The 8,151-nt window shown below is 35.5% G+C and overlaps 1 protein-coding gene across 1 annotated transcript in view; it reads left to right on the forward strand.

Moving 5' to 3' along the window:
• Nucleotides 1-2,620: 2,620 nt before the first annotated feature.
• The window catches only part of LOC135215200 (heparan sulfate 2-O-sulfotransferase pipe-like), a 20,044-nt gene continuing 14,513 nt past the window's right edge, over nucleotides 2,621-8,151 (forward strand). Inside the window, exon 1 of the mRNA XM_064249693.1 lies at nucleotides 2,621-2,895. The gene's annotated coding sequence lies outside the window, so the exon portion shown is untranslated. The remainder of the gene's footprint in view (nucleotides 2,896-8,151) is intronic.

The raw sequence follows: 8,151 nt of genomic DNA on the forward strand, positions 1-8,151 counted from the left end.
ATGGGCATGACAACGTCGTCTGCAGAAACTTTACATTGCCATCTGGCCGGGAATTGACGCCCCTTTAACGTACTAAAGTCAGTAATGAAGTGTTACAAAGGGCAAAACGAATGGTCATCAGTGCTTCTTAAATATTTCTTAGAACTCACCAAAGACAGTTTCTCTCTGAAATACTACCAACCGTACAATGGACTGGAAAAACTATCGTATAAATTTATATTGTCTCTTATTGCTTCTATGGAGATGAAAATTGTTTAATTGTTTCACTATATTTTTAATCTACATACATACATACATACATACATACATACATACATACATACAGAGCTTCAACAGTTTCTATATCTCACACGAGCCACAATCGTCTCGAGACCTTGCTCTCTCTCTCTCTCTCTCTCTCTCTCTCTCTCTCTCTCTCTCTCTCTCTCTCTCTCTCTCTCTAGAAATAAAGAGCCACAGAAGGCCCCGATATAGCCACTTTTTCTTTAACAAATGCGTTTTATTACAAATCAAGAAGGAAACAAAACACAATAAAACTACAGTAAACACTAAATTGAAATCTTTATGCACGATTCCGTATCATTGTCTGGGTATGGGTATGTGCACCAGTGTGTGAATACTGAATTCTTTGATCGAACAGCAAAACATACATAGGCTTTTGATAGCTATGCTCTAGTAGCCCATGCTAAAACGATGTTGATTAATATTAGAGATATGGAAGAGCTGAAACAACATTTACGATACAGAAGACTGTATAAAATTTCATTTAAATGCCAACTTCATAAGTGGTAACGGAAATTTAGTATGGTAATGTAAATTACTCTTTCACCTCGTCAAAGGGCACCCCTCATTTCGAAAAATGGCTTTTTACGCTTTATTCTGATACCCTGATCTTTGGAGCCTAGCCATACCCATCAATAAGAGGTGAAATCATACATACTTTCTAACTTATCATCAGATAAATAGACGGGTTTTGGTGATAAACAATTTTACTTGTTTTTCTTATTCAGCTGACACATGGCGCTATTATGTGTTTTTTTAGCTGACGACAAATAACTATACCTATGAAAAGAAATGGGACCATAAATAACATAAGAAAGTGGGCCGAACTAAAGGTTTGTTATCTATTCTAAAGGTGCAATAACTCTAAAAATGCAGAGTATCTAAAATACAAAATGAATAGAATTTTATTATTATTATTATTAATTATTATTATTTTTATTATTTTATTATTTATTATATTAATTTAGTTAATTATTATTATTATTATTATTATTATTATTATTATTATTATTTTGTTCCCTCAATAGCTTTAAAAGGTTTTTCAGTTATTATTATTATTACTGCTACAATATGCATGGATAATGATAAACAAGATGATAAATACTGTTATTGCAGAATTTTAGCACATTAGTTAAAAACAAATAAAAATGCAATGTAGATGATAAAGCGGCGTGAAAACAGCTAATCCAAGACCAAAAGTATGATAGGTATACAAATTGGAGGGAGAAAATGCCCTTCTGCAAAGAAAATTTCCAGTCACCTTTCTTTAATTTCTCTTTCCTCTACTCCCATTCTTCTCGGCTCTCTGCTCTTCCTTTCTCTTCGTCTTCTTGGTGCGTTGCATCGTCCGACGGGGTCATAATTTATGGTCTTTTTAACGATCTTTTGTCATCCTTCCTATTGCTTGTTGGTTGGATTCAAGTGGTTTCTATAATTAGTGTTGATCTTCGTCAGCTGACTGTCAATTTCATAGCCTTGTGACTAAGTTCCTTACTCGTCGATCTGTAACATTTGTATGGGAAACTCGTCTGCTATGTCTTTTTAAGGTGTTTACTTGAAATCTTAGTTGAATACATCCATTTGGCAACTTTCACCTGCTGTACACAGAAGACAGTATTAAGCTGCTCTCTTTATTACTACCGGCATTGTTTTGTTTATTTTCAAGTTAAGCACTGGTGGGTTGAAAGCGTGACTTGTGACGTAACTCTAATGTTTTGAGCCCCATGTCAAGTCTGGCCAATTGTAAACCGGGAAAGTTTCTTACCTTGATTCTGATTGGCTCTTTCTGGCGCTTTAGTGAAAGTGGGTCATAGATCGCGCAGTCTGTCCGATAAAAAACAAAGCTTTCGCATGACAAGATAATGAAAATTTGTCTGTGTTATCTTAAAATGATTGTAAATTCTAAATCAGTCTCGTTTCTAGTATTGTAAGAAAAAAAAAGTAGCCTTTCATGATAAATGAGGACATACTGCAATGTCATGAAATAACGCGATTCATTCACCACATGACGATAGTCTAGGGGAAAAAAAATGAGGGTTCTAGTACACAAAATACCCGAAATCTAAAGAGGTACTTTGCCAGTAACCTCCGGAATGAAAAAAAACGCAAAACCTGCGCCAAGGAGAGGTTATAGTAAGGACCTCGACCCTATCACGCGAGGAGACATAATCGTCGGAACTTTCTCTAAAGGCCAGAAGTGTCTGTACACATTCTGCTTCCCTGTTTAAACCAACTTTCACTGGCAGGGTAAAGTGATTTCCTCGCTCCATAAAATCCGCTGAAATATGTGCTGAATGACAGCAAAATCTCTGCATGGAGGGAGAAAAACGAGCTGACTTCCTCACAATCGTCATCTCTGGCAACTGAGTACGACAATGAGGAGCAGGTCAGTCAGCAGGTATAGCGGTGGGTTTTGTCTCATCCTCACCTCAGGTAAACTTTTAGTATCTTTCTGTCCGTGGGGTGAATACGATCTCCCGTGAATACCGTCCGTGTCTTACGGCATGCTACGAGGCTACCTCTTCCTACGATGAAAAAAAAAATGTTCATTTAAAAGTGTAAGCGGAAGATTTATTACTATCTACAAAACAGTGCGCATACATGCTGGATAAGGTGTGTCTACTTATTTGTTTTATTTTATCCACATGTCCAGTAGACATGAGGAAAATTATATGAATGATTCATGCGTGGGGAATCCTCCGATTTGCAACATTCCCTTAAGAACGAACATTGCTTTTTCATAAGGAAAAGTTTGACTATATATCGGTGACGAACAAAGCTTAAACTAGCCAGAAGAGACTCACTGTGACTGATATGTGCAAAATTATCCTTGTATACAATTTACACCAGTGAAGACGAACTTCAGAACTACAAGGAAAGGCGAACGCATTCCGAGAGCTTCCTTGACAAGGACAGGCGGAAGTGTATGCTATAAGAGGTTTTTCAGAAATTCAGATGAGAAAAACGGTAAAATACTTTTAGATATTTAGCATGGATTAGTGAACAATCTGATTAACTTGTGTACATGATAACGATCGAATAAAGGGTTAATCACTTTTAGAGATTATGGCAAATTATTAGCATCAGTAATAGCCAATAAACTGTCAATATTTGACAGTTTATTGATGAATAAATGAAAGGGTAATCATTAATGAATAGGTAATCAGTTATCTGAATGAAAAAGTTAAAGTGAAAAGAATAAGGCGAAGCAATGTAAACATAATAAGGTGAAGTAAATGGGAAATAATTAATCCATCTGCATCCAGGCTGTCTAAGTTTCTTAACCAAAAATTGTTTATAAATTTTTCCATGAGCGTTGTGATAATATTTTCCAGTGCTTCTTCCGGATTTAGGACCCGCCTTCTTTCCATGCCTCTTGTCTTTCCTTTTATTCATTAAGCTTTTTCAAGATTTGAAATTAGATTAGATTGACTGTTCCATCGGCCTTTGCATATAAAGAATGTTAATTGACATTAAGTAACATAGTATTGTTCTTGATTTCATTATAGATGATTAAAGAATACAATCTAAATTCTGATAATTACGGAGTTCTAAAGCTCTCTCTCTCTCTCTCTCTCTCTCTCTCTCTCTCTCTCTCTCTCTCTCTCTCTCTCAAAAATGATGAACGAAATGAAAAATTATAAAAAGCATATATCAACTTACTGCTATTTGTCAAAATCTGGCTTTTTTTTTACTTAAGGAATGAAGAGAAAATCGAGCTGGCATCAGAACTGATAATATTACATTACATCTTACAAAACACGAAGCCAAGACTCTCAAAGAATTATAATCGAATAATAGAGTTGATTAGCGATTACATTGCTTAACGGACGGATGTATTTAATGTTACAAATTCATTTCAAAATTACCTGGGCATGAATTTGCTGTGCACAGCGTTTTCCTGAACGCACTTTCTCTGCTTGCTAAGGTTTAAGCACATAAAAAAACGTTCATAACTTCGCACAAAACTAATTTTAAAAACTTACTTGATTGTGATAAATAGACGTTGAGCATTTCCCCTCAGTAATTCGGAAATTACTAACGGTCTGAGCACAGAAGTTATTTTGATTTATTTGTTCGTTCAGTGACTGAGATCTGGACTTTCACCTTAAACCAGAAAATTTAATCTGAAAACTAAATATGGGACTAAACTAATGAAAAGAATATCAATATGGATATAATTATAGTATACTTACAATGAACTACCCTGAAGCGATTCCCCTTGTATTTTAATAATTTACTTTACTTTCATTTGCATCTATTTACTTAACTATTTGTTAGTTTACTCTTCCTTTCCAAACACTGATCTCTTCTCTCTGTATTTCCTATTACTTTCTGTTACTTCTTTCAATGGTTCCTGTGGGCTTGTTCCACATGATTAGGGTTCATCTTCGGAATGGTAATGACTAAAAGAAAACCCTGATATTGCCGATAGGAACAGACCTTCACCAGGTCTTCTCCTTCCAGGAAGTTCAGACTATCACCCTAAACAGTTTGCTCATTTTCTCCTTATTTGACAATTAGTTGTGTTCGGTTTTTTTTTTTTTTTTTGGGGTTTTTTTTTTTTTTGAAGGGCTGGGAGGGATGTTCTCATACTAACGCAACAGAAAGAAAATTATTTTACAAAATTATCTCTTTCTTAGGTTTCTTTGTCTAGATGTAATGGATGCTGCACTCTGACCATAAGCTGTCTTAATAATTAATTTAGACTGGAGCTGCGTCATATAATCATGCACTTTCCACACTTTTTTTTCGCGCAAGAATTTCCGCTGGGTACTTAGGACTGGGTGAAAGTAAAGTGAAATTATTTAATAAGGCATTGCTTTTTTCCTCAAATTTTCTCTAAAAATCATGAAATACCCATTGAAATTTCCATGCTTTTCTGTTCTAGAAAGGCTGTTCAACTTATTTTTACCCTAACTGCATACATCTAAATGAGTTGATATCAATGATGTGATTTCAGATTTTAGATTCTTTGGCGAAAGTTCCATATAGTAGACGGAAATCAATTATATACATGAGCACGCATACACATACAGAGACACACGTGCGCGCGTGCGCGTGAGCACACACACACAATTACACACATATATATACATATGTGTGTATGTACTGTTTGGATGCTGTATTTAACCACATGTATATATATAAATACACTCACGTAAATATAATATTTATATATATATATATATATATGTGTGTGTGTGTGTGTGTATTTATATGTATATATATATATATGTGTGTGTGTATGTAAAGAGAGAGAGAGAGAGAGAGAGAGAGAGAGAGAGAGAGAGAGAGAGAGAGAGAGAGAGAGTTTGTAAAGTGTTGAACCACTGACCAAGTAATTTTGCAATGTGGTAACCCGGAGAATTCTGAGCCATTCAGACATTCGGATAATTAATTTTTGTGAGTCATGAGAATTACTAATGTACATTCTAACCCAATTTACATAACTTCGGTTTGAAGGTGCATATTTCCCGTCTTAAGAGTTACTTGCATTCACTTTCAAGTATTCTTGTTGCAAAATGTACCTGTAGAAAGACGAAAACAAATAAGAATTAGATTATTTATGATAAATGAAATTAGAGAGAGAGAGAGAGAGAGAGAGAGAGAGAGAGAGAGAGAGAGAGAGAGAGAGAGAGAGAGAGAGAGAAACGAATGACAAATTCCATTCATATTTTTCAACCAGCAAAATGAACAAAAAGTAGGGCAAACCTAGACTACATGCAGATATTTATGAGACGACTTGTATTCTAGCAGAACTAAAATCATAGATATCGTGAATGTCTAAAGAGTTGTTTTATGAGTGAAGGACAGTAAATAATAGTCATATACACAAGTCTCAATCACAACCCCAGTGAGATATAAAAAAAAAAGTCGTGACGTAACACCGTTAAGAACCATAAATCGTAGCCAATTGGTGGCTCCGTATCGATAGAGAATATACTTTCCATTCAACAGTCTCAGGGTTTCTTAGATAAAGTGTAAATATACAGTATAAGAAAAGCGGGCCTTCACTTTATCAATGATTGATCTTGCTTAATGTTAAGGCGTGGAACATCTGTAACTTGGCTGAGTATAGGTGAAGTGTCTTCCCCTATAATTTTCTCCATATCCTGATTGACAGTGACCTTATTCTCTCTCTTGGAGGGACGTGGCATCGAGATTATTTCTTCTGGTGGGCGTTGAAGTCTCCAACCATTCACTGCTTGAATCGACACACTCTTAATATTATTTGTCTTTTTAAACTACTTTTGTTTACGTATGTATTTTTGCAAACCCGGTCATTATATGTGACTCTGGGATGTACATATTCTAACAATATTACGAAGTTACTGAGGAACATTGACCTTAAGTGAATAAGTAAAAAAAATCGTTGGTGTGGGCGGATATTACTGAATGTTAATACAGCTTTTACACTGGAAGTCTGTATTAACATGCGGTAATATCCTCCCACACCAGTGACTTAACTACTTATTCATTTAAGGTCAGTGTTCCTAGGTAACTTCTTGATATTGCTAGATGCGCTACATCCCAGAGACACATATATACCGGGTTTGCAAAAATACATAGGTAAACAAAAGCAGTTTAAAAAGACAACAAATATTAGGAAATTGTCGATTCAAGCAGTAAATGTTTGGAGACTTCAACGCCCACCAGAAGAATGATCTCGATACCAAGTCACTCTAAGAGAATGAGGTCACTGTCAATCAGGATATGGAGAAAATTATATATATATATGTGTGTGTGTATACAAATATTTTATATACATACATACATACAAATACATACATACATACATACATACATACATGTATAACTGAATCACGAAAGTTTGGAACGTGATAAATGCATAAATAAAGGTATAAGCCACGAAGGAAAGTGAAACACTGAAGTAGCTACAAGATCTTTCGACTCACGTCCTTTACCTAGCAGGCTGCTATGTAAAGTACGTGAGGCGAAAGATCTTGCAGCTACTCCAGTGTTTCACTTTCCTTCGTGGCTTCTACTAACCTATATATATATATAATATATATATATATATATATATATATATATATATATATATATATATATATATACACTACACCTTTACGAAGGTAATTACAATGCTGAGTAGCCGCATGTAGCCAAAGCATCCAAGAACAGAAATGAACCATAAAGATACATAAACATTCATGTGCCCTATACATATGTGGATTCAAGAGAAGAATTCCAGGACTGTAAATAAATACGTCAATATGACCTGCAAAACTAAGGCACTAGCAACATCTTTCCTCATAAACGATCCACGTTAAATCAAGCATAACGAAAGCAGAACCAGATACGGGCAAATATTGCAACATGGCTACCAAAAGTGTACTCAAGATTAACCCAAACTCGGAAGCAAGGAGAGCCGCTTCAAAGAACATATCCGCAAAAGCCACAAACGCATTTCGCGAACCTTGAGAAATGTATTTCTCCACCTGTACTTTCACAGACTGGATAATTTAGCGCTTGTCTTTGCCTTTTGCTTACGAGAATTCGCTGTTTATTCATTTACTTATCATTGAAATATTTATTTACTTACTTACCTACTATCAGTATGGGAGAGTTGATCAATGTACTGGACCGATGTCAGGTAAATGGGCATCTGCAATGCTACGAAAATTAAGCTATCTCTCTCTCTCTCCTCTCTCTCTCTCTCTCTCTCTCTCTCCCTTCTTCTTCTTCTTCATCTTCTTCTTCTTCAATTAATATTTGTATCACAGTCAGCTATCTACACCAATTCTCACGGGAAATCTCATCAATAGGGCGCTCTCGGTATGCAAGTTCAACTGATGGCCATGGGGTAAAACATACATTACATGTAATGAAATTTCAGGCTTG

The sequence above is a fragment of the Macrobrachium nipponense genome, chromosome 5 (genome assembly GCF_015104395.2).
Source record: "Macrobrachium nipponense isolate FS-2020 chromosome 5, ASM1510439v2, whole genome shotgun sequence".
Classification (NCBI taxonomy): Eukaryota; Metazoa; Arthropoda; class Malacostraca; order Decapoda; family Palaemonidae; genus Macrobrachium; species Macrobrachium nipponense.